Genomic DNA, 27,220 nt, shown 5'->3' on the forward strand with positions numbered 1-27,220 from the left:
CCACCTAATAGTAGCTCCAAAGCCTCTTGGACCATAGGTATGGGACAGGAAATGCACACATAGGACACGACCTAGAATTGAATTAGAGCGCCTTCAGGTAAACAACTTTAACATAGTAATCGGGTAGTAGGAGATGATAGTATGTGCCCGCTGAATAATATGAGCAACCCCTACCTCAAGGGAGTTGCGAAGTATTATTTATGTTGTGCGGGGTGATCCTTTAGGCTAAAACACTAAGGACCCCCCCTTCCCCTTTTTCTTTATATGTTTGTTGTTCATATATAGTTATCAAATATAGACTAATCAAGTTGTACTGTATAACCTCTAAAGACTTGTATTGATTATCTATATTGTCTAATTATTACCAGGTTTTCTTTGCACGTGTTCATAATAGAGCCCTTAAATTCCATGTCTTCCCTCACTTTTATGATAGCTTAGGATAATTATAATCCAATAATCTTACATAGCATAAATTTCCACTGGGACCCACAGTTGTGGACTTTGAAGAGTGCCTAACACCTTTTCTTCGAGGTAATTTGAGCCCTTACCTGATCTTTGGTGACACAGACTAGTCAAATCAAAGTTATTTGTAAATAGGTGCCCTAGCACACCTTAAAAATCATTAGGTGGTGACTCTTCCCTTTTAATACCCATTTAAAAGAGTTTCCACACGTCGAAACCCGCTTTCGCGAGAAAATGGAGTGCGCCAGTCATTCTAGCTGGTGTATTTTACCTTTAAATAAATAACCTCGTTGACTTACTATATATTGAAAAGTATTTCGAATATGATTAGTCACTCTTTAGGCCTAGTGTCACCCATATTAATAATTCATATATTAAACCAATTAACCTTATTTGACTCACATATACTAGATTAAACACTTCTTTTGATACATGATTATCATGTTAGCTTCTCTCGGAACATAGACTCTACTAATTGTTAAACAAATAATTAGAATATAGATAATCTTTCCCCCATTTTAGACTAAGTTTAAGGAACTTCCTTAAGGTAGGTTTTAAGGGATGACTAACACCTTCCCCTTAGAATAACCTGAATCCTTGCCTAAAATCTCACTGGTTTAGCAGACTATTAAGATATTGATCTACATATGACTTATAGGTACCCTTTTTATGACTTGTGCAAAATAGGATGCAACAGGGACATGATAGATATATAATCAAATCCAAGTGAATATTACTTACCCATAAAGTAGTGGTGAAAATGCACCTGAGACCACTGTTGCGCAAATGCGCAATCCACTTACCAGATCCACCCTCGCGCAATCCACTTACCAGATCCACCCTCGCAGGTGCGCCAAATTCCTAGGTTATCATCAAGAAAAAGTATCCATTGCATTATATTGATGATTTATTAGATTTAGGGTTCTAGGTTTCTCTCAAAGATTGACTTGAGATTAGTGTATCACTAGTTGAATATCGACCTACGTACATCCGCAAGAGAAGTTTTAGTACTCGTTTCGGGCATTATGAGTTTTTGGTGATGTCTTTTGGTTTGACTAATGCCCAGTAGCCTTCATGCATTTGCTGAATAGTGTTTTCCAGCCTTATTTGGACTCTTTTGTCATTGTGTTCATTGATGTTATCATGGAAAATTGTCGTAGTGTTGAGGAGCATGAGCAACACTTGAGGAATGTGCTTCAGATTTTAAGGGAAAAGAAGTTGTATGATAAGTTCTCCAAGTGTGAATTTTTGTTCTACTCGGTGAAATTCTTGGGCCACGTGGTATCTAGTGATGGGTTCAAAGTGGATCCGAAGAAGACTAAAGCAGTTCAGAGATGACCTAAAGCTTCTACCGTTGCTAAGATCAATAGTTTCTTAAGTTTGGTTAGGTATTATCGCCGCATTTTGGAGTGGTTTTAATCTATTGCATACCATTGACATAGTTGACCCAGAAGGTCATCCATTCAGGTGGTCAGACGAGTGTCATGAGAGCTTTTAGAATCTCAAGGCGACATTGACAACAACTCCAGTTTTTCGCCCTCAGGATTGGGGTCATACACAGTCTATTGTGATACTTCGAGGGTTGGCCTTTGGTATTTGTTGATATAGGACAGTATGGTGATTGTCTATGCATCATTCTAGTTGAAGCCCCATGAGAAAACCTATCTGATGCATGATTTGGAGTTAGAACCTATTGTACATGCACTCAAAATTTGGAGGCATTACTTATATGGCATGTCTTATGAGGTGTATAAATGTCATCAGAGCCTTCAACATCTGTTGAAACAGAAAGATTTGAATTTGAGGTAGCATAGATGGTTGGAGTATTGAAGGATTATGATATAACCATTCTTTATCATCCGGCCTTGAGCAGGAAGGCAAAGACATTAGGGAGTTTTAGCATTCATTCTAGCTGTGGACTTATCTTAGAGAGATTGTTCGCCTACATGATGTGCACGTGTCAGTCATCATGGATTAGTGCACTCAGTTTACATTGCTATTAGGAGAGATGTCCAGCATGATTTAGGCACACACATTTAGTTGAGTACTGCATTTCACCCTCAGAGAAATGGGCAGTCCGAGCGGACTATTCAGATCTTGGATAATATGTTGAGAGCATGCGCCATTTATTATGGAGATCAGTGGGATCAGTTTCTACAGTTAGTAGGGTTCGCCTGCAACAACAACTACCAGTATCGTACCTAGATGGCTCCGTATAAGGCTATATATAGGAGGCAATGTCGTTCCCTTGTTAGTTGGTGAGCCCAGGGAGGCTAGGTTATTGGGCACCAATCTAGATCATGATGCTTTGGAAAAGGTGACATTGATTCAGAAGCGGCTTCATACAACGCAGTCCAGACAGAAGAGTTATGCTGACATGAAGGTTCGAGAATTAGCTTTCATGGAGGGTAAGAGGTTTCTTCTCAGACTTTCGCCCATGAAGGGAGTGATGAGGTTTTGGAAGAAAGGAAAGTTGAGCCCTCAATACATTGGTCTATTTGAGGTTTTGAACAGAGTGGGTGAGGTGGCTTACAAGTTTGCTTTTCCTCCCAGCTTTTGGGAGTTCATCTGGTATTTTATGTTTCTTTGCTTCGGACGTACCGTGAGGATCAGCCACATGTGCTTGATTTTAGTTTAGTGCAGTTGGATGAGAACTTGGCTTATGAGGAGAAACTAGTGGCCATTTTGGATAGGCATGATCGGCAGCTGAGGTTGAAGCACATTGCATTGGTGAAGGTTCTGTGGTGAGGTCAACCGGTCAAGGAGGTGACTTGGGAGACCAGGCACGATATGCAGAGCAAATATCCTTATCTTTTTGGCAATCCAGTTAAGTTTCTAAACCTGTTTGACAACGAACATTTTTTAAGAAGGGGAAAATATAATGACCCGGTCAGTCGTTTGGGGTATTTTACCCTCGTTCCCCTATTTGATGCTTCATGTATGTGTGTTTGTTGTTTTGTGACTTGCGGAGAATGTTGTTTTTGTTTTGGATTGGTTCTGGAGTGATTTGAATCACTTAGTAATATTTTGGAAGGTTAAATAGTAAGCGTTAACTAAGGTTTGAATTTTGTTAAAATGGCCTTGGAATGGTGTTTTGATTGTTCCAATAGGCTCGTATGGATATTTTTCACTTAGGCGCATGTTCGAAAATGAATTTGGAGGTTCTTAGGATGTTTTGGTGCTATTTGTCGATAGCTAGCAAGCTAGAGATTTGAAGAGTTCATAAGTTTGAACGAGGTTTGACTTTGAGATTATCAGATTTGGATTTTTGTTTTAAAAGTTGAGATACTTTCATTTTATCATTTGGGACTAGTGCAAAAAGTTTGTGTTCTTTCAAGATTGGTTAGGCTTCAATCAGATGCTTGGTTTGAAGTTGGAAGTTTAGGAACTTATGAGATTGATCTAGATCGGTGATTTCTTGGTTTTGATGTTATTCATGGTGTTTCGGGCCCTTGTTCATGTCTGGATTAGGTATGTGAACTTGTTGGCATGGTTGGACGGGGTCCAGGGGGCTCGGGTGTGTTTCAGTGTTGTTTCAGACCAGTTTTACGTTCTATTAAATTGGTGGTTTATGGTGCAGATGGACTTCTTCGCAATCGCAGAGGGAGGCTTGCAATCATGGAGTGGAATATTTGGCAGGCGAAGCTTTATCCTTTGCATTTGGGGAAGAAGGGTCGCATTTTCGGAGGGATGTGATTCATGCTTCACGTTCCTATTATGGAGACGCCTTCACGATGGGTTGTGTCTGGCAGGAGCTTTGCCTTCACAATCACATGTATGTTGCCGCATTCGGGTAGGCTTAGCTTGTGAAGTTTTCGTGTTTGTGGGCTGACTTTGCGTTTGCGAAGAGGCATTTTTTATCTGGGAATTTTTGGCCTTCGCGATCGCGATGAACATCACTAGGCAGACCACTTAAATGGGAATTTCGAGTCTTTTACCCAGTTTATTATATTTTGAGCCCTAGACTTCGATAGTTGGAGATTTGGAAGAGCTATTTCACTACATCATTGGAGGTAAGCAATTTACACTTGCATTTGACTTTATATCATGTTTTCTAAGGATTTCTACACCTAAAAGCTTTGAATTCAAAGTGAAAATTTGGGTTTTTTGGCAAAACTTTTGAAAAGTGAATAATTTAGATTTGAACACCGGATTTGTCACGCCCTGACCTCGAGGAGTGCGACCGGCGCTCAACCGAGATAACCCGGCCAAGCAAGCTTGTACAATGTCTTCTACCCAAACTCACTCATGAATAAAGAAAAGGTATATTTCATTAATTAGACAATGAGAAAGCTACATGAACAACCCAAATTTCATTAACGTTAGAACTTCATTCAAGATTTCCCAAAATATTACATTACTTATTCATAGTTTAGAAGTGGAAACATATGATACAAATACAACATTTCTAATTTGACTTCCCAAAACAAAGGTAATACCCACGCTTTTGTCTACGAGGCCTCTAATAGATACAAAAGAGTAGCATGATGGTGTCATCATCAAAGCTCCGGCTATACCCCAAAACAATATACATAGAGAACAAGATATACAAGAACCCAAAATGAAATGGGGCTCACCAAGTTAGCTGAGGAGAGGGTGTGCTGCTATCACTGATCAATACCACCTGCTATGGAACCACCTGCATCCATTAAAGATACAGTGCCCCGGCAAAGGGGACGTCAGTACCTATGGAATAGTACTAGTATATAAAACTAAACACCCTATCAATAGAATGGGTAACTGTAAAAGGAGAAGGAAATATGAAATCAATAAGAGCCTCAAACAGTATCAAGGTTTCAAGTTAGAATAAAAGTAAATTTCAAGTAAGTTTTAATATTTTTAAGTTGGAAGATCTTTAGTACCCATATACCACCGTGCTTTTAGCATGGAGTCCAATCTCATCCCGATCGGCTAAGCCATCTCGAGACATCCAATCACAACACCAACATGTGCGCGGCATGGCGTCCGACCTCAGCTCGATCGGCTAAGTCGTGTCACCACAATGCCGTGTGGGTCGACATCACATCACATCCTTCTAGCAATATTCTCATCCCATTTAAGGGAAAATATCTCAACACATCAATCTCATCCCATATAAGGGGAAATAATCTCGTCACATCAATACGGGGATTTACCCTTCAATCACTCTTACACCGACACGTGTAGTTTTGGGGTTAGGTTATTTCGACCTACCCTTCCTCGGTGACTAAACGATACTCCCAAAGCATTTATTAATGAAGGATTTATAAACCATTTCATAATCTTTCACACATCTTTCTATTTTATTAGCACTAGTGGTCACAATTGTAATATCATTCTCGGTACATCGGCCGTATTTCATATTTCATACTCACCCCTAAAACTTTCAGGCATTACCAAGGATTATCATCAATAAGAGAATTTCAAGTCAAGACCTTAAGTACACATATGAGCAAACAAGAGTCTTAAGAACATTGAGTTTCTCTACCACGATTAGGCATACTAGCTTGCAATTGAAACATGGTTTTTAAATCACAACACCTTTGATACATTGATCATACTAGATTACATTCTCGGAAGGAATCATGATATGATAGAAACATTTGGAACATATTTTGGGTACATACATCTTTCACCACAACACTTATTTTACGATAATCAACTCTATTAGGAAGGACTCAGAACATGAGACATAAGAAATTGAGCCAAACATAATCGCATTATACGAGGAAATCATGGAAATTGATTCTACAAGAGGAGTTTAGCCAACATACCTCGCTAGAGCATCCTTCAATTACTATAATGTTTCGGAAATCCTAGCAACTTCAATCTATTAGAAACATGATAAATTTGAACCATAACTAGGAAGATACTCGGGGTTTCAGCTCATTTGAGCATTTTATCAAGCACTAGGTGTGCATTAAGGTTTTAAGGTCCTCCAATGGTGGATTTCTTTACCCCACAATCAATCCCCACTTCAATAGGCCACCCACAAATACTCCACAACCTTCTTACTACCTTTATTAGTGTATGCATGCATAAATGCAACTCTTATTATCAAAACCTTCTTCCCTATTACCTATTTCCAACCCAAATTTCGAAATTGAAGGCTAGGGCTAGAGTCTTACCTCTTGGATGAAGGCCTTGTGAGTTATCCTTGTGAATTCTTCAAGACTTGAGCAAAGATTGATGAACAAATAACTTAGGAATTCTTCTTCTCACTCTAGACAACTTTCCTCTCTCTAATATATCAGTTTGGACCTTCTAAAATGACCTCTAAGGTTGTTTTATAAAAATGGGTCGGGAACTCAACTCTGCAGTTACAGAGTGCAACGCAGATCAGGTATGCAGCCCACAAAATAGTCCACATAAATGTTCCTAAATACTGGGCTAGTTTGGTCCAGTCTGTGGCCCACATATCAATTGTGCGGTCACAAAATTGGCCGCAGAATCTCCCTATGAAAATATTCATGTTAGTTCTGCGACGGATGTGTGACCCACGAAACGATTATGCAGTCGTAGTTGACCGCAAAACAACCCCAAAATTGGCCCATTTCTCTACTTCACTCTGCGGTAGTTCTGCGGTCACATAATGGACCGCAAAAATGCCCTTTTCTGTAATAAGTTTTCCTCAACTCCTTAACGCTCTACTCAACCCAAAAAGTCCGTACCGCGGTGAACATTTTCTACAACCCTCAAATACTTTAGCCTACCTCGGCACCACGAAACACCGAATTTTAGGTGAAATTTTACGGGGCCTTACAACCTCCCCCGCTTAGGATCATTCGTCCTCGAACGGGGGTAAAGATCCACCATTAACATCCAATGTGACCCAACTGTTACTTCATACACCAGCAATTCCAAATTTTGACTAACTCCCTACATAGATATTCAAACAAATGAGGATACTTCTTCTTCATCTGTTTCTAGGCTTCCCAGGTAGCCTCTTCAACCTGTTGATTTCACCGTAACACTTTCACGGAGGAAATCTCTTTTTTTCTCTGCTTTCGGACTTGCCTATCAACAATGACAACTGGAATTGCTTCATAAGTCAATTCATCATTGTCACGCCCGAAAACCAAGGAGCGCGACCAGCGCTCAACCGAGTGAACCCGACCGAGCAAGCATGTTAGATTTCATTCTACCCAAACTCATCCACGAATGGAGATAATACATATTTTCATTAATTAGACAAAAAGGTGTTCATGTCTACATACCAATTCATTACCATTAGTTTCATAACTTTTAAAGTCTCAAATGGACAAATAATACAACCTCAGCATAACATATTTTGTCTTTCCCAGCCCCAATACAAAATCCACACTATGTCTACGGAGCCTCTATAGATAAAGATGAGTACTATGATAATGCCGCCAACAAGACCCCGGCTATACCTCAAACAGAATACACAAAGAACAAAAGATACGTGACCCCGGGATGAAGTGGGGCTCACCAAGTCAGCTGGGAAGAAGGTGTATTTCTATCACTAATCAATATCTCCTGCTGTAGAACCACCTGCATCCATTTAAAGATGCAGCGCCCCCGGCAAAAGGGACGTTAGTACCGTCAAATGGTACTTGTATAAAAACAAAAAACCAATTTAAGAATTTAGAAATACAATATGAATATGATGAATTAGGGCAACAATAGCATGATATAGCTAACCGTTTAAACCAGAGCAAGCTTATTAAGAGCTATCAATATCATTTATAGGATTTAAGATGAGATCCTCTGCAACCATCTTCACACAAAGCGGCCCCACCGCCTTACCCGATGTATGCCGGTGGAGGTGTAAGTACTATACCACAACTCTATTTAAGCGGCCCCGCCGCCTCACCCCAATGTATGCGGGTGGATATATAACCACAGTACCAAGAACCTACACAAAGAGGCTATGCCACATCACCCAAATGTATGGGGGTGGAAATGCATCAACGATACCAATACCAATACAAAGCGGCTATGATGCCTCACCCAATGTATGCGGGTGGTGGTGCCACAACAATACCAAAACTATACACAAAGCGGTCGTACCGCCTCACCCCGATGTATGCGGGTGTACATGCATCAACGATATCAATACCAACATAAAGCGGCTATGCCGCCTCACCCCAATGTATGCGGGTGGAGATGCAGTCCCGCAATACCATAATCCTTACACAAAGCGGTCATGCCGCCTCACCCCAATATATGCGGGTGGAGGTGTATCATAATCCCAATCTCTACACAACTTGGCATAATAACTTTCACATAAATCACGACTTAAAATTATAACATGTGGATACACAATCCATAGTTTGAAATACATCCTCAATTTATAATGCAATATGATAAGAGCATTTGAAACACAAATTGAACATATATTTTTATCACAAAACTTATCGGAATACTCGGTTTGTAATCAGCATCTTGGAACTTACAAGGATAATGGGAATTCCAATTCTTAAAGAAGAGTTTAGCCAACATACCTACCTTGAACTTTCTTACACTCTAAATGTTCCGGAATGTTAGCAACTTCAATCTATTTTGGAAATATGACAAATTGAACCAAAATTAGGAAGATGATCGTGGTTCTAGCTCATTTGAGCATTTTATCAAACACTAAGTGTGCATTAAGGTTCCAAGGTCCTTTTATGGAGAATTCCATCATCCCACAACCCAATCTTTACCGTTTTTAGCTCAACAATGTTCCTACACCCTTTTATAACACATGCATGTAAATAAACAACCCTCCTGCCCAGAAATTATCTTGCTAATTATCCATTTCTACACAAAATTCGAAAGTGAGGGTTAGAGTGTAGAATCTTACCTCTAGGATGAAGACATAGTGAGTTTCCCTTCTTAAGCTTCCAAAACATGGGCAAGAATTAAAGAACAATTATTGAAGAACACCTTCTCACTCTAGGGCACTCTCTCTCTCACTCTAAAATATCAGATTATAGCTCAAAAATGGCCCAAGGAGTGTATTCAACAAAATAGGGTCGTGTCTTAAAAACCCAAAAATGGAGCTCCGGAACAAGGTCTGCGGTCGCATGTGCGACCGCATAATGGATATGCGGACCGCATATCGGTCGCATAATTGCTGACAAAAATAATCAAAAATCTATCTGTGTATGCGGTCACTATGCGGTCCGCATAATTGTTATGCGGTCGCATAATGCACCGCACAACAGTTATGCGGTCGCATAGTCGACCGTATAGCTGCTTCCAGAATGGCCCTCTCCTGCTCACTTCTGCGGCCATTATGCGACCCACAGAGTGATTATGCAGTCGCATAATGGACCGCATAAACGCGTTTTTCTGCCAAAAAATTTCCTTTACTTTCCGTTGCATTGTTCAACCCAATTCGGCACCACGAAATATTATTTTCTTTTGCAATCATTTTACGGGGTCTTACAGTCATTAATCTCTATAGTCTCAACCAGAACAATAAGCGAAGGATATCCAATCACCTTCTTCAACATGGATACATGAAACACGGGGTGTACTAAAGACATCTCTGGAGGTAGTTCAAGCTTGTAAGCCACCTGACCAATCTTATCAATTATTCTGTACTGTCCGACATACCTCAGAGTAAATTTTCCTTTCTTACCAAACCGCATTATACCCTTCATGGGGGGAACCTACAAGAATACCCAATAATCCACATGGAACTACAAATCTCTACGACGTACATCCGAATAGGAGTTCTGATGACTCTGGGCAGTTTTCAACCGTTCCTTAATGACCTTAACCTTGACCCTAGCCTGATGCACGAGGTCTAGCCCTATCAACTCTGCTTCCCCAATCTCGAAACACCCAATGAGAGATCTACATCTCCTGCCATATAGAGCCTCGAACAGTACCATCTGAATGATAGCATAATTACTGTTGTTGTAGGCAAATTCTATGAGTGGAAAATGATCATCCCAGCTACCATTGAAGTCAAGACCACAAGCGCACAACATATCCTCAAGCATCTGAGTGGTCTGCTCTGCTTTCCCATTGGTCACTAGATGAAAAGCTATATTAAGATTCACCTCGGTACCCAATCCTTGCTGAAATGTCTTCCAAAATTTAGATGTGAACTGTGCCCCTCGATCGAATAAAGTAGAAGCTCCAGTGCCATACAACCTGATTATTTCCTTGATATACAACTGAGCATATTGTTCCGCCGTGTGGGTACCCTTAAAAGGTAAGAAGTGTGCTGATTTAGTGAGTCGATCGACAATCACCCAAATAGAGTTGAACTTTCGAGGAGTGCGAGGTAGTTCTACAACAAAGTCCATATTGATCATCTCTCATTTCCACATCGGAATTTCTATGTTCTGTGCCAACCAACCGGGCCTTTGATGTTCGGTATTCACTTGCTGATAATTTGGACATCTTGCCACAAAGTCCGCTACATTCCTCTTCATATCATTCCACTAGTAGACTTCTTTAAGATCATGGTACATCTTTCGGTCATGATTCTTTCCCGGAGACCATCTACATTTGGAACAAGTAATCTCCCTTGGTACCTTAGCGTACCATCATCCATGCCAAGAGAACAAGCCATAGTCTTATGTTTATGAATGCCCTCCTTCAATTGTTCCAACAATGGATCATTGTATTGCTTCTCCTTGACTTCCATAACAAGCTATGATTCAACCCTATTTTGTATAAGTACTCCTCCTTCACTAAAGTCCGCAAGGCAAACTCCCATGCTAGCCAACCGATGCATCTCCTTGGACAACGACGTTTGATATGCCCCCAAGTGAGCCAAACTACCAAATAGATTTCCGGCTAAGAGCATCAGCCACAATATTAGCCTTTCCCGGATGATAGAGAATATCGATGTAGTATTCCTTGAGTAACTCAAGCCATCTTCTCTGACTCAGATTCAATTACTCCTATTTGAAAATATATTGAAGTCTCTTATGGTCCGTGAATATATCCATATGGACCCCATACAAATAATGACGCCGAATCTTCAATGCGAAAACCACCGCCACGAGCTCTAAGTCATGTGTTGGATAATTCTTCTCATGATGCCTGAGTTGCCTAGAAGCATAAGCGATCACCTTTCCATGTTGAATCAATACATACCCTAGTACGATTCTCGAAGCATGACAATATAATACAACTACCCTCTGGTAAGGTCAACACCGGTGTCGTTGTTAATCTTGATTTCAACTCTTGGAAGCTCTTTTCACAAGCATTTGACCATTGAAACTTAATAGATCTGCGTCAATTTAGTCAACGGAGAGGCAGGATTAGAGAACCCCTCCACAAATTTTCTCTAATACCTAGCTAAGCCCAAGAAACTGCGAATCTCTGTTGGAGTTATAGGTCTTGGCAAATTCTTCACATCTGCGATCTTCTGCGGATCAGCCTTTTTTCCTTATATAGAGACAACATGAACCTATGAATGTGACAGATTCAAGCCAAAATTCATACTTCAAAAACTTTGCGTACAACTTTTTATGATATAGAGTCTCCAGAACTACGCCGAGATGATCGGCATGGTCCTCTTGACTTCGACAAGAATATCGTCAATGAACATTATTAGAAATGAGTCAAGAAAAGGCTTAAAGGCTCGATTCATAAGTTCCATTAAAGTTGTCAGGGCACTTGTTAGCCCAAAGGACATTACTAAAAATGTGAAGTGCTCATATCGAAAGCTGTTTTAGGAATATCCTTCTCCCTGATCTTCAATTGGTGATACTCGAATCTTAAATCAATTTTGGAGAAGTACTTAGCACCCTGCAATTGGTCAAACAAGTCATATATCCTTGGCAGCGAGTACTTATTCTTGATCGTGACCTTGTTAGGTTATCGATAGTCAATACAAATTCTAAGTGGCACATCCTTCTTCCTTACATAGAGGACCGGTGCGCCCCAAGGCGACACACTTGGCCAGATGAAACCCTTCTCTAGAAAATCCTTCAACTATTCTGTTAGCTCCTTCAATTATGCCGGTTCCATTATGTGAGGTGGAATAGATATAGGCTTCGTGCCTGGCATCACATCAATCCCAAAATCAATCTCCCTATCTGGTGGGATCCTAGGGATCTCACCCGGGAAGACCTCTGAAAATTCATTTACAACTAGTACAGTCTCAAGTGTAGGTGCCTCAGCATCGCTGACCACATTATCCTTCTTCCATTCGATAACTGGCTCATTCGAATATTCAAACTTAACAGTTCTGGTTCGACAATCATGCTTGGAAAAACCAGAATAAAGCCATTCCATCCCCATTATTACATCAAAATCAACCATCCCCAATTCAATGAGATCGACCATGATATCCCGACCACGCACCGTGACAACACAATCAGTATAAGCCCGTGCGGCAATAATAGACTCACCAACCGGAGTAGATACAGAGAACGACTCATAAAGTTGTTTCGGTTCTATCCCAATTTCCATAGAAATATAAGGAGTAACATAGGACAAAGTGGAACCAGGATCAATACGTGCATACACATTATGAGATTGGACAGTCAATAAACATGTGACAACATTTGGAGAAGCCTCTAAACTCTGGTGACCCCTCATAGCATAGAAACGGCTGGCCCCTCCCGAACTCTGTGCACCACCCCTAGCTGCACCACGCCCTGTGGGTGCTGGAGTGCCTCGAGCTGGAGAAGGTGCTATAGATATAGTGGCTATAGAACTAGCTGGGTGTGTCGTACCTCTGCCCACACTATGGAGGGATGAACGACAATCCCTATGAATGTGACCCCTCATACCGCACCCGTAGCATATGGTTTGGTCCATGAAGCAGCCCCCAAAATGCATCTTCCCACACCTAGGGCATGTGGGCCTCTATTGCTGCTGGAATCTTCCTCTAGGCCGACCCTGCTAGTGGGGTCCCCTATTGCCGTGACTGGGCCTAAAACGACTCCACTGCCGCTGACGGGGCCCTAATGGCAGTGCACTAACCGAAGACTGGGAAAAGGACTAGGATGGCCTTGACGACCCTCCCCTAAATGTCATCTTATCACCACCACCACCGAAAGAACGAGTAAAGTTGCACGCAGACCGGGCCATGTTGAAACCCTCTCACTCCATTATGTTCTTCAATTATCAGGTCTCCGTGGCTGGAGCAAACGCCACCTTCTTCCCATAGTTCATATCAGAATTCAAGGAAACTGTAGCAGCCTCATTAATAACCAAGGGGCTGAGGCCCTACACAAACAGGCGCACTCTTGCCTCCATAGTGGGCAGCATGAAGATGGCATACTTGGGTAGGCGTGCGAACCTCATATGGTACTCCCACACACTCATGCTACCCTTCTTCAGGCTCTCAAACTCAGCCGCATGGGCTGCCTTAGTCTCGGCAAGCAATAAATAGCCAATGAAGGCATCGACAAATTCACTCCACCTCGTTGGATGTCTCCCCTCCTCACGGGGGTCTTGCCACATCTCAAACCAAGAATAGGCCACCCCTTTTAGGCGGTAGGAGGCCAACTCCACTCCCTCTGTCTCAGTAGCACGCATAACTCGGAGGGTCTTGTGCATCTCGTTAGTAATGTCCTAGGGTTCTTCCTCAGGATCAGTACCTGTTAACACTGGAGGATCCAGCTGAAGAAACCGGTTCACCCTGGAACTTGCAGAATCCCCTTGCTGGCTAGAAGAAGCAGGTGCAACAATCGATCTCTGGGCTTGGGAAGCCACTATCTGAGCCAACATCTGTATGGCTCCCCTAAGATCCCCATTAGGAATACCAGGACCGTAAGCTGGGGATGGATGTGGAAGAGCTGCACCGTCAGTAGGAGTAGGGATTGGTGCAGCCAGAGCAGGAGTAATAGAATCAGGCGGTGTAGTAGCTAGGTGAACATCCTCACCCCTCGGGTGCTCACCAGCACCATTGGGTATAGAATGAACTGCCACTCCTGGGGAGGCATTGGCTCCTTGGCCAGTTATTGTTTTCTTCCTAAGTGCCATATACTGAAAATTAGAGCACTTGCACGAGTTAGAGGAGGAACAGTCTTACAATCAGCTCTATTGTACGATCTATAACATCAAAGAAGGATATTATTCCTAAATGCCCATGTAGCCTCCTAATTATAGATGTGGTCGACAACACACTGATAAGAAGGACTCTACCAGACACGGCTCTGAGACATCCTAGGACACTTTAAAACCTTACGCTCTGATACAAAGCTCATCACGCCCCGACCTCAGGGAGCGCAGCCGATGCTCAACCGAGATAACCTGGCCAAGCAAGCCTATACAATGCCTTTGACCTAGACTCATCCATGAATAAAGAGAAGGTACATTTCATTAACTAGACAATGAGAAAGTTACATGAAAAATCCAAAATTCATTACCGTTAGAACTTCATTCATGATTTCCCAAAATATTACATTACACATTCATAATTTAGAAGTGGAAACATATGATACATGTCATGCCCCGTTTTCTCGTAAAAGCGGGCTTCGATGTATGGTAACTCTTTTAAATGGGTATTAAAAGACAAGAGTCGCCACCTAACGATGCAAATAATTCTGTTTGACAAGTAAACGCCACCAATGATCGGGTAAGGGCTCATATTTCCTCAAAGAGAAGCTGTTAGGCACTCTTCGAGGTCCACAACTGTGGGTCTTGGCCAAAGTTTATGCTATGTGGATTAGAAAATTAAACTAGGTGATCAAATAAGCAAAGAAATGTAGAAGTTGAAAAATCTATTACAACATAAGAATTAACTATATGACTAATTGATACAGGTCTTTAAAATCACAATGAGTACAATTGCGTCGATCTATGACTAAGTGTAAACAATAAATATAAAAAAGTATGAGGGCTCTTATGTTTTTTAGCTTAAAGGATCACCCCGTGCAATATAAATAATATTTTGCAACTCCCTTAGGGTAGGGGTTGATCATATTATTCAGTGGGCACATACAATCATCTCCTGCTACCCGATTACTATGTTGAAGTTATTACTTAAAGGCGCTCTAATTCAATTCTAACCCGTATCCTATGTGTGCACTACCCGTCCCATACCTATGGTCCAGGAGGTTTTGGACCTACTATCGGGTGGTTCTACACTTTACTTAGGTTGCTCAAAATGATAAAACTAGGCGACATTCAAAATAGATAGGACTGCACACAATTGCAATGAAAGGCTCAAGTGGACCTCCACACATAAATAACAAATTGCGCGCATGCAGATTCTGCAATATACAATAGATAGATTCACAATTAAGGCATGCTAGAGTCGTTATGTCCTATAGACATAGCTTCTATGTGATCCTAGTTCACGACTTCCTACAAGCAATGTTGTTGTTTCATACTATCGAATTTGCAAATTACAGTATTATCAAACCTATAGACATGATCTCTAAGTTATTTTTTTCCATGGGGCACTGAAAGGTATTATAAAACTCTCGAACTATGCGTGTTTGATCCTATTGACATACTTTCTAGGCGAGTAACAGTATCCTATAGGAAGGATCTCTAATAGTTAGTATTTAAACGGACACATCATGCATATTCCTATAGACACATTATCTAGACGAACAATTTAATAAGAACAATAGAAGTAGTCGATTAATTAATTAATTAATTAGAGTCCTACAGACATGGTATCTAGATGAAATATTATCAAAGGCATGCATTATTGCAATCCTATGGGCATAATAATATAGAAGTATTTACTCAAACAAACATTCTTTTAATAGTGTATGGGCATCATACCCGCTTCCCCAATTTTACTAACTCCCCAACTATTTGTTTACAAATTATTACAGGTCCAGATAATGAATATAAGTATAAATATTACACAAGGAACAACAGTAGGCCCAACAACTGGCCCAAATGAAAATAACCCAGTACTGTCTAGGGCTTCAATAGGCTCACTTCCACATGAATAGAAAGCCCAGATCCAAACGCATCTTAAACAGGATAGTATGTCCATTTGCACAGCCCAAGGCCATAAAAGAACTCATACCAAGTACAACAATTATAGATTGACCACTTAACCTAATAAATTAATGCACCACACATGAAAATCAATTAAACATCCTTGAAGCAATACCTCATAGAGACAGGATTATATGACATTTAGCAAGGTTCACATAAACACATTGGCATTTTAGAAAGCAAGAGTGACAGGATTGATTAGGCAAAGGTGATGAGAACTAGGATAATCAATAGTGCTTAATCTTCAACATGGGGAGCTTTACACATAAGACAACATAAGTTCATGCGTGAGCAATTATTCAACAAAAGGAATAGGAGTAGCATGCTGAACACAGTCAAACACTAGGAAAACATCACAGGCAAATCTACTTTAGGGTGAACACATACAATGCCAAGCTTCAAAAATCAAGCCTAAGGCATAATCTATAATTAGTTAAAGGGACTTTAGATAAGAGACTTAACATGAGAACATGGCAGATTCATAGACAAGAATAAGTGGGATACAATAGAATGTCCTACATGAGAGCCTAGTGAGACTAGCATAGCAGAACAGGTTCACTAGCAAATACTTTAGTTGAACGTGAGATTACTTTAACATGCTAAGCATCAGTCAATACTATAAGCATTTATGGTAAACAAGCAATATGTGAGTTCTAGATCAACATGACAACCAAGCATCAAACTTTGTACTAGTTGGCCACACATAGGTTTAAAGGATATGCATGAGGTTTACCATAAGGTCCAAACAATACTAAATAACTCACGATTGCACAAGTCAAATGCATATACTAGAACCCAAATAACATGGAAATATGCCCTAGATAACAACACAACCCCGGAAACGTAGCAGGTTGGGCGAGATTGACTCAACAAGGATTGGGACACATGAGTTTGTTACCATAATAATCCAGAACAAAGTAGGGAGAAGACTTAGGGTAAGCATCATGTATCAACATAGACATGGCAGGCTAAACAGGTAAAAAAGGCTATTTATGCTAAACACGTCTGGTAAGAATACACCATAGTTATAACCTAGTCAAGTTCAGATGCTAAGAATATAGAGTTACAAGAATATTTAAGAGCAAACAAGCTACAAACAAGATGGGATAGTAGGACACTGATACATGGAAGTTTCAGTGTCACAAAGCATAGAAATGAACAAAAGAGCAGCAGAACCCCAAAATCTCAGTTCGTCAGAGTTCTCAAGGGTTTCAACTGAACCCCGTGCAGTGCTCGCACTGAGAAAATAACAACAATGAAATTCTGGCGGCATTGGCTTTCAGTCGGCTCAAGTTTAGAATAGTGAGAGTGAGAGAGTAATAGCACTAATTTCGTAAAAAAATTTCAGACTACTTCGGGAAACGGGGAATGGGGTTTATATTGTGACAAATTAGGATGAAAAATCAAGGAAACAATAAATTAAACCTAAATCTGGAAAGAAAATATCACATGCAATCTACAATTGAACCAGTAAAAGAAGAATCAGAATCCAAACCCTAGTTGGAATCGAACTTGGGGCAAATCGTTCATAAGCCCCAATCACGACGGAATCAACGGAGATATACCATTTACAAGAGAGATTTTCTCTTCTCTAGTGTATAGAACCACAATCGCACCCAGAACCATAGAATCAAAGACGGATTTGTGAGAATCGAGCTTGCGATAAGTGCAATGGTAATGAAAGTTACCATAAATGAGTAATAGTAGCAAGAAAGGTAAGTAAAACTTGTGTATGGACGCGTATAAGGAAATAATAAGAAAGGATCTCTATGGCCGGCTAGGGTTTAGTGTGAGAGTGGATATGAGAGAATGCAAGGGCGGCTGGTGACGAAAATGATCTCTAGGGTTTGGTGTGAAAGTATAAAGCGAATGAGGGTTCTATCTTGAGATCAACGGTCAGGATTAAAGATGATGAGGTGGTTCTAAAAATGGGTCCAGACTGGGTTGGGTTGATGGGTTGGTTGGTTTGGGCTTCTGAAGGGTAAAATGAATGGGCCGGGTGCCTTGGGCTTATTATTTGTCCGAATATTTGCTCTATGTTGGGCTGTGAACTAAATACACAAAATTATTTAAATAAAAATAACTAACAAATAATAAAATATTACTTATGCAATAAAATAATTTAAAATAATAACTTAACATTATAAAAAATATAAAAATGCTATTTTAACGTGAATAATGTAATAAATATAATTATGCATAGAACATAGGGTATTATTGCAAAATTATGTAAATGGCTCAAAAATGCATAGGTAATTATATGAAATGAAGTAAAATATTATAAAACATATATGTATATGTAAATAATGAATTTGGATGATTAAGTCATCACAAAATAATTTGAAGGAGTAGTTAATAAAGTTTGTGCAATTAAATGTAAGAAAATTAATTTTTAAAGCTTTTAAAATTATGGAAAATTAGAAAAAAAATACTTATATGACTCTTGTAAATGCAAAATGATATTTTGAAAGTATATATGACATTTATAAAACATGAGGGCAAAATTGGGTATCAATAGCTGCCCTTTTTTACCCGTGAATGATGAAAAAGTTGTGTGGTAAAGAAAAGGATGACCAATTTTTTTCGAACGAATAGAGATGAGGTGTTTTGAAAACATGGGGCCGAACCCTGGTTCTTGAGTTGCCTACATATCCCTGGTGTTACGGAAATATGCCGTGTGTAGTTCTGGATCCAACGGCAAATGTAACCAATGGATTTGTTATAAGAGTAGTTGTGTGTTTCGAAAAGGGTCTTTTGGACATGACAGGGTCGTGAGTAACTGATAATTTCAGGTGAAGCTATGAACGCAAATTTGAATATAACAGATGTACAAGCTGAATACTTGAGCGGTTACAGAACAAAGGGTAATAAATTGCTGACCGTCGGTTACATTTGAGGTTATCGAAGGATGTGAACGTTGTGAACGGAAACCGGAGTGAGAATTGCTCCTGTTTGTAGAACGGTTACCTCCCGATATTCCTGCAAAACTTAAAACATTATGCACGCAAATAGTTATATGGGGTTATTGCGAAAATGTAAACATGATGCAAATTTCCTTTGGATCATGAGAGTTATCTTTGGACGATGAGGATGATGTCCTTAGGCGATGACGTCCTGAGCCATGAAGCGTATGATAAGGGATTCGTAGGCCATGGAATGGTGTCCTCGGGCCATGAGAATAGTGCCTCTAGACTATGACGTCTTTGAATAATGATATGCAATTTTGAGAGATCCTCCGGCCATGGCATGATGTGTTCGGGCTATGAGGATGCTGCCTTTAGACTATGATGCCTTCGGACAATGTGGCGATGTTTCAGCCCATGAAATGCAAAGATGTGGTGATATCGATCGTTTGATAGAGGAAACAGGTAATACTTAGTCATGTGCGAGAATGAAAGAAAGCAATGCTTAACCTTGTGTGAGATGAGGGCAGTGCTAAGCCCTATATAGATAATGAGGGTAGTGATTAACCCTATGTGAATGAAAGACGTTTTTAGCCTTATGCAATCATGGAGGCAGTGCTTAGCCTCGTGCAAAGAATGGAGACAGTGTTTAGTCTTCATGTAAGGGAAGGCAATGCTTATCCTTATGCAATAATGCGGAGATTGTGCTTAGTCTCACGCAAGGGAAGGCAGTGTTTAGCCTTATGTAATAATGGAGGCAGTGCTTAGCCTCATGCAATGTAGCTGAGACAGTGCTTAGTCTCATCAAAAGGGAAGGCAGTGCTTATCCTTATGTGATAATGGAGGCAGTGCTTAGCCTCATGCAATGGAGGGCAATGCTTAGCCATATGTGATAAAGAACACAGTGCTTAGCCTTATGCAAAGGAAGGCGGTGTTTAGCCTTATGTGATATTGGAGGCAGTACTTAGCCTCTTGTAAGGGAAGACAGTGCTTAGCCTTGTGTGATAATGGAGGCAGTGCTTAGCCTCATGCAAGGGAAGGCAGTGCTAAGCCTTATGTGATAATGGAGTCAGTGCTTAGCCTCTTGCAAGAGAAGGCAATGCTTATCCTTATGCCATAAATAAGGGCAGTATTTTGACCTATGGAGGAAGAGCAACGATTAAATATGAGATGGAAAAGTGACTTTTAGCTTGGCGGATTTGCGTTTGGCAACTTCTGTTGTTGTGAAGATAGTTGTCTTGTTGTATGTATATATTTGCGCATGTTCTTGTCATGTCCATTGTGCCTGCATCCAAAGAAAAATCGTGAGTTTGGGGGGAAAGTTGGTTCGTGCTCTCAATTTCTTGCTTTGCCTTCGCTCCAATCTTGAGGTCCTGTTTGAGTCACCCTGGTAACGTCTGGCTACTATAGAAAAATGAATTTTTAAAAAAATATGCATTTGTGAAAAATCTTTTAAGCAATGATGCAGTTTGTTCAAAACATGTGATGATTCATAAAACAAATAATGTTTGAATCGGAGACTGTGACACATTTTGAGACATTACAACCTTCTCAGTTCGGAATTTTGAGGACCCTCCTCAAAATTTTGCCCTAGTTTATATGCGTACTTCCGGTGATTCACTTCTTTGGTGATCCTAAACTTGATGAGATATGAGAAACTCGAGACCTTGCCCCAGTTTCTGACCATAGGGGGAAAGAAGATCTTATTATGAAGTGACCAAACCCACATGGCTGCCTACGTATCCCCTTTTAAACGAGAATCAGGTCAAGCGTAGTTCAGGTAACATCAAATAGAAAGTGCAAACATAATCTTAAGCATAATATCTCTTGACTGCGTCCGAGTTGATAGCTTTTGGCCGTATCGCTTCATCCTTTTCCACAAGTATAAGTTCTCCTTCTGTCAGTACTCGGTAAACCATGTAATGGCCTTGCCAATTGGGTGAGAATTTCCCCTTTGCTTCATCCTAATGTTGGGAGATTCGTTTCAGCACCAATTGACCCGCTGTGAATTTCCTTGACCTAACCTTTTTATTGAAATCCCTTGCCATTCTGTTATGGTAGAGTTGACTGTGGCACACTACGTTCATTCTTTTACCATCAGTGAGAGCTAGTTGTTCATACCGGTTCTGTACCCATTCCGCGTCGCTGAGCTCAGCTTCTTGTATGATTCTTAATAAAGGAATCTCAACTTCATAAGAGATAACGACTTCGGTACCTTAGAACAGTAGATAGGGGGTTTTCCCAATTGATGTACGAATTGTGGTTCGGTACCCGAGTAAAGCAAACGGTAGCTTCTTGTGCCATTGTTTGTAATTGTCTAGCCATTTTCCTCAATATCTTCTTGATTTTATTGTTGCCGGCTTCTATGGCTCCCTTCATTTGCGGCCAGTATGCTGTAGAATTTTGATGCTTGATCTTGAATGTTTCACATATGGCTTTCATTAAGTCACTATTGAGATTAGCAGCATTTTCAGTAATGATTGACTCTGGTACCTCGAATCGACAGACAATGCGATCCCGGAAAAAACCTAGTACGACCTTTTGAGTCACAACCTTATAGGATGTGGCTTCAACCCATTTTGTGAAGTAGTCTATGGAAACCAAAATGAATCTGTGTCCGTTTGAAGCAGCGGGTTCAATTGGTCCGATGACATCGATGCCTCAAGTAGAGAAAGGCCATGGTTAACTCGTTGTATTGAGTTTGTTGGGCGGCACTCGTATCATATCAGCGTGTATCTGGCATTGGTGACACTTCTGAACATATTTGATGCAGTCTGTCTCCATAGTCACCCAGAAATAACCTACTCTTAATATCTTCTTGGCCAAAACGAAACCGTTCATGTGAGGTCCGCAAGTTCTGACATGTATTTCTTCGAGCACTCTAAATGCTTCCTTGGCATCCACACATCGCAACAGTCCCAAATCAAGAGTCCTTTTTTTATAGAATTCCTCCTCTTTGAAAGAAATGGTTTGCCGATCTTTGAAGTGTGCGCTTCTGGGTGTGTTTAGCATTCTCTGGGTACTCTCCCCTTTCCAAGTATTCTTTGATATTGTGGAACCATGGATTTTCGTCAAACTCTTATTCAACATGAGGACAATAAGTTGGCTACTTATGAATTCCTATTGGGATAGGATCGAGGAAATGCTTGTCTGGATGTTGTATCATGGAAGACAAGGTAGCTAATGCATCTGTGAACTCATTCCGAATACATGGAACATGTTTGACTTATATCGTTGTGAACCTCTTGATCAATTCCAAGTATGGCAATAATTTAGTGTCCTTGGAAGCCCATTCTCCTAGTACCTAGTGTACCAACAGATCAGAATCCCCGATAACCAGCAACTCCTGAACGTTCATGTTGATGGGAAACCAGAGTCCCAAGATGCAGGCATCATATTTTGCCATATTGTTGGTTCACGGGAACCTGAGTTTTGCGGATACCGGGTAATGTTGACCGGTTTATGACACTAAAACAACTCTGATACCCACTCTCTTTAAGTCTGCTACTTCGTCAAAAAATATCTTCCCACCGTCATATGCTTCGGTAATATCTTCTCCCACAAATGACACTTCCCCGTCAGGAAAATACGTCTTCAATGGTTCGTATTCTCCGTCTACAGGATTCTCCGCCAAGTGATCAGCCAATGCTTGCCCCTTGATTGCCTTCTAAATCACATATATGATGTCGAATTTACTTAGGAATATCTGCCACTTTGCTAACTTACCCGTAGGCATGGGTTTATGAAAGATGTATTTTAGTGGATCCATCCTTGACATGAGATATATAATGTACACACATAAATAATGTCTCAACTTCAGGGCTATCCATGTCATGTAGAATACCGAACCTCGTAAGGTGTGATTTTCTTGCTCAGATAATATATCGGTTGCTCTTTCCTCACCATTTTCTCATGTTGTCCCAGAACACAGCCAAAGGCCCCATCCAACGCGGACAGATAAAGAAACAGAGGTCTTCCTGGTTCTGGCAGGACCAACATGGGTGGTTTAGATAGATACTCCATGATTTTGTTCAAGGCTTTATGAAATTCTTCAGTCCAGCTTGTTGCGGCATCCTTCCTCAGCATTTTAAAGATCAGCTCACATATCACCATTGATTGTGCTATAAAACGGCTTATATAATTGAGGCATCCTACAAAACTCATCACATCCTTCTTATTCTTTGGCGGTGGCAACTCCTGGATAACTTTGATTTTTGATGGGTCTAACTCAATACCACGACGGCTGACGATGAAACCTAACGACTTCTTAGCAAGGACTCCGAAGGCACATTTTGCGGGGTTCAACTTCAAATTGTATTTTCACAGTCGAACGAAAAACATCTTTAGGTCTGATATGTGATCTGAACTCCTTTTGGATTTGATGGTAACATCATCCACGTACACCTTTATTTTCTTGTGTATAATATCGTGGAAGATAGTCATCATGGCCCTCATATAGGTGGTCCCAACACTCTTCAAACCAAACGACATCCTTTTATAACAATATATTCCCCATGGTGTGATAAAGGCGGTCTTTTTGGCGTCCTCTTCGTCCATCCAAATCTGATGATATCATGCGATGCAATCCACAAAGGATTGGAGTTCATGCTTGGCACAGTTGTCGATCAGTATGTGTATGTTAGGCAATGCAAAATCATCCTTAGGACTTGCTCTGTTCAGATCTCGGCAACCGTCACATACTCTAACTTTCCCATCTTTCTTCGGAACTGGCACAATGTTGGCTGTTGCGACCAAACACACTCACACAAGTATACTTGGTCGTCTAGTAATAGAGTAGTGAGTAGAGTATCGTTCCCACAAAGACTTTTAATTAACTTTTGACTGATTCAAACTCAAACAACTTATCGATTCAAGAGATTTATCACAAAATATGTAAGTGGCTACTTTACTACCTAAGAAACTAAAAAGCAATGAAATAACTAGAAATCAACCACAACACTTAAGCAATTTCGGATAAAAATAAGTACGAGAAAATATTCCAGGGTCATAGGCTAGCTAACAATCATGTCGCGTTCTTGGCATAAAATGACTAATTGATTTATCTGGATTGTTGATTGACATGGTTGATATTACTCATAAGAATTTGTCGAGTTCTTACTGGCCTATTCAAGCTAGCTTAATGCCTATATGTCTATGGAATTAAGACTAACAAGAATGCATTTACACGTATTGTATTTAAACCAACCAAGACAATTAGGTATATTTCTATCCTAATTGCGAATTCGTTCCCCTATGCCCGCGTTCAAGAACTTGCTCTATTTAATTTTATATGCAATCTGGAATTTTCACTTTCGAGTTCAACTTTAGATTCATAGATAGTATTTCACTGTTAGTTACTCAGTAAAATAATTAAGAACAGAATTTAATAAACAACCCAACATGATAAAATCAAACTCGTCAATTTAAACTTCAAACGTCAACATTCATGTAGCACCTATGACCCCCTAATAATAGGGTCCTTAGCAACTCGTGTTCATACACCATCAAAAATAATGTTTTCTAACATAAAATCAATGAACACTAGAAGAAGAATGGAGGAATTGATCTAATCCGTGCTCCAAAGTGTTTCGTACTTTTGTTTTTCTCTCAAAGTCATGTCCTCCCTCCCCCCCCCCCCAAACTAAAATAGGTTTAGGTTGGCTTATATATGAGTTGGGGGCGTCTTGTTACCACTAAGCATCATCGATTCAAGCACTCACACAACAAAATAAGTGTATAACATCACCAATCCATCATGAGACCAAGTGCCCTCACCACAAGCGAACGAGTGAATAGTAAGGACATCACACTATTGAAATAAAATTCGCTCACTCTCACAAAAAATTCATGTGCATCCCATGGTCGTACCATAAGCTTGCCCATAGTGTACATCCTTACTAATCTAAGCTAGCCAAATCTAGGATCAATTAGGACTTTAAGATTGTAATGTGGGCTAAGGGACAGGTAGGATAAATTTAGGAATAGTGTTTCACCCTCCTAAGAAATTTAATACACTACACTCACACATCGAGCACATCTTATTTTCAACCAATTCCCTTGTCATACACCATATATAACATAGCCCTCTTTTCAATTAAGCACCTCTATATTCTCACTAGCACGAATTCGAAGGATTAGGAGGTGTGTAATTTTTCTACATTATTTGAAATACTATTTGTTTTTCCTTCTTGCAATACTACATTCTTTCTCCCCTTTTTTTTCTTTCTATTCTCCACACACTCCATACATTAATGTTCATCGGGTAGTTACATTTTTTCACAATTTTAGTGCACCTTAAGGGCCCTTCCATGGTTCCACTCGAAATCCACTCCCCAATCTCTCACCTTACTTCTTTTAGCGACTAGGTGCCTTAGGAGGTAAAGGTTCAACAAGCTCAAATTAAGAACAAAATAGGGATACGGCTTGTAGTGTGGGTGCGAAAGAAAAGGTCTATAGGCTCAAAAGGGCTAGCAACGAAAAACATTTAGTTGTGTGTGACAAGCATCTCTATGGTAAAGTAATAAATGCTTATGTCATCTATCAGATTAGCACAACTTAATGATTTTGCTTCGATTAACACACGAGGCAAGTTCTAGACTATACAAGATAGCACAAAATACACCAATCATTACATACACATTGCACTTGACTCAATCAAGACGGTTCTGTTCGACTCTCGAGTCAAGCAAGCACAGCGAGTTGAGAATATTTAAGCAATAATGCACTAGGTGGAATACAAGCCATCCTGCTGAGAAAATAGCATCACAGAGTAGGCTACTTAATATACTTGGGCATTACAACTCAAATCAAATATTCTGGAAGACAAAGCACATGCCATAGCTTAACGTGCCAACACCAAACATGTCAACAACTATCTCAGAGCACCTCAGTTTTCTCCATATCCTACTCCTAAAAACATAAAATAGAAAAATAAAAACAAAACACCCGGTTCGAGCTACACCCTTGGAAAAGAACGGGTGTCCAAAGAAAAATCAAGGGATACTACCTAACTATCTTAACAAGAACAAAGGAAAATCTTTTGGTAAAATTGTTTTTTTAATTGGACTTTAATCCCTCAAGAAAAATATCCAACAGATTCATCGTCGATTAAAGTCCTAGATTTTTTTGATTATTAGACTATGTGAGTTCTAAACTAAGCTAAAAAAAACAATAACAATAAAATGTTTATACAATTACAAGTCAGGAAGTATTTCCCCACCCCACACTTAAACAATGCATAGTCCTCGGAGCATAACAAATTCAAAATAAAGTAAGGTGGAAAGAAAGAACTCACTGCTAATCGGAGTCCGCCTCCTCATAATGCCCACCAGCCGCGGCTATGGGCTCATCCTCATCATCCGCTCCTAGGGGCACCAAAGCAATGGGCCCTGTGACTTCATCACCAATCTCATCCTCATCATCAGATCCTTTGTGAGTGTTCTCATCTTCAGACGAGTGAATGGGACTACCCGGTGCCATGCCCAATATCTTCTTGGAAGAACTGGAGAGATCATTGCGCAAATGGATGCACTTCTCATCCAAGAACCCTAGCCTACGCATTATCACATTTATTGAACTATAAAGATACATGTTGGAGTTTTCATCCCTCTCAGGTTAGCCTAGCTTTGATGTGGACTCCGGCAAGGATGTAATGTCTAGCAATGCCTTTGGTGCCTCCAACACCTCATCATAGCCAGGGTACTCCGGTACCTCATGGGATAGCATGTACTGTATCACGAGGTTTTCAAAAAAGAAACTTTTTATCCTTTGCCCAAAGCGGGTGCAGCGAGCATGATGTCACCCACATTTATGGGTCTCTCAGTAATCAAAAATAATATCATACTCACTTGAGCTCGAGTGCATTTGCTATTGTTCTCATCTAGCATGTGTCGGTCCTGCACAAAATTCTGCCATACTTTCACGGTCTTGTTGAAATCAGAACGTACCATCTCAAGATGGATATCGCCTTTAACTTTGTTCCACTT

Source organism: Nicotiana tabacum, chromosome 9, assembly GCF_000715075.1.
Source record: "Nicotiana tabacum cultivar K326 chromosome 9, ASM71507v2, whole genome shotgun sequence".
Lineage (NCBI taxonomy): Eukaryota > Viridiplantae > Streptophyta > Magnoliopsida > Solanales > Solanaceae > Nicotiana > Nicotiana tabacum.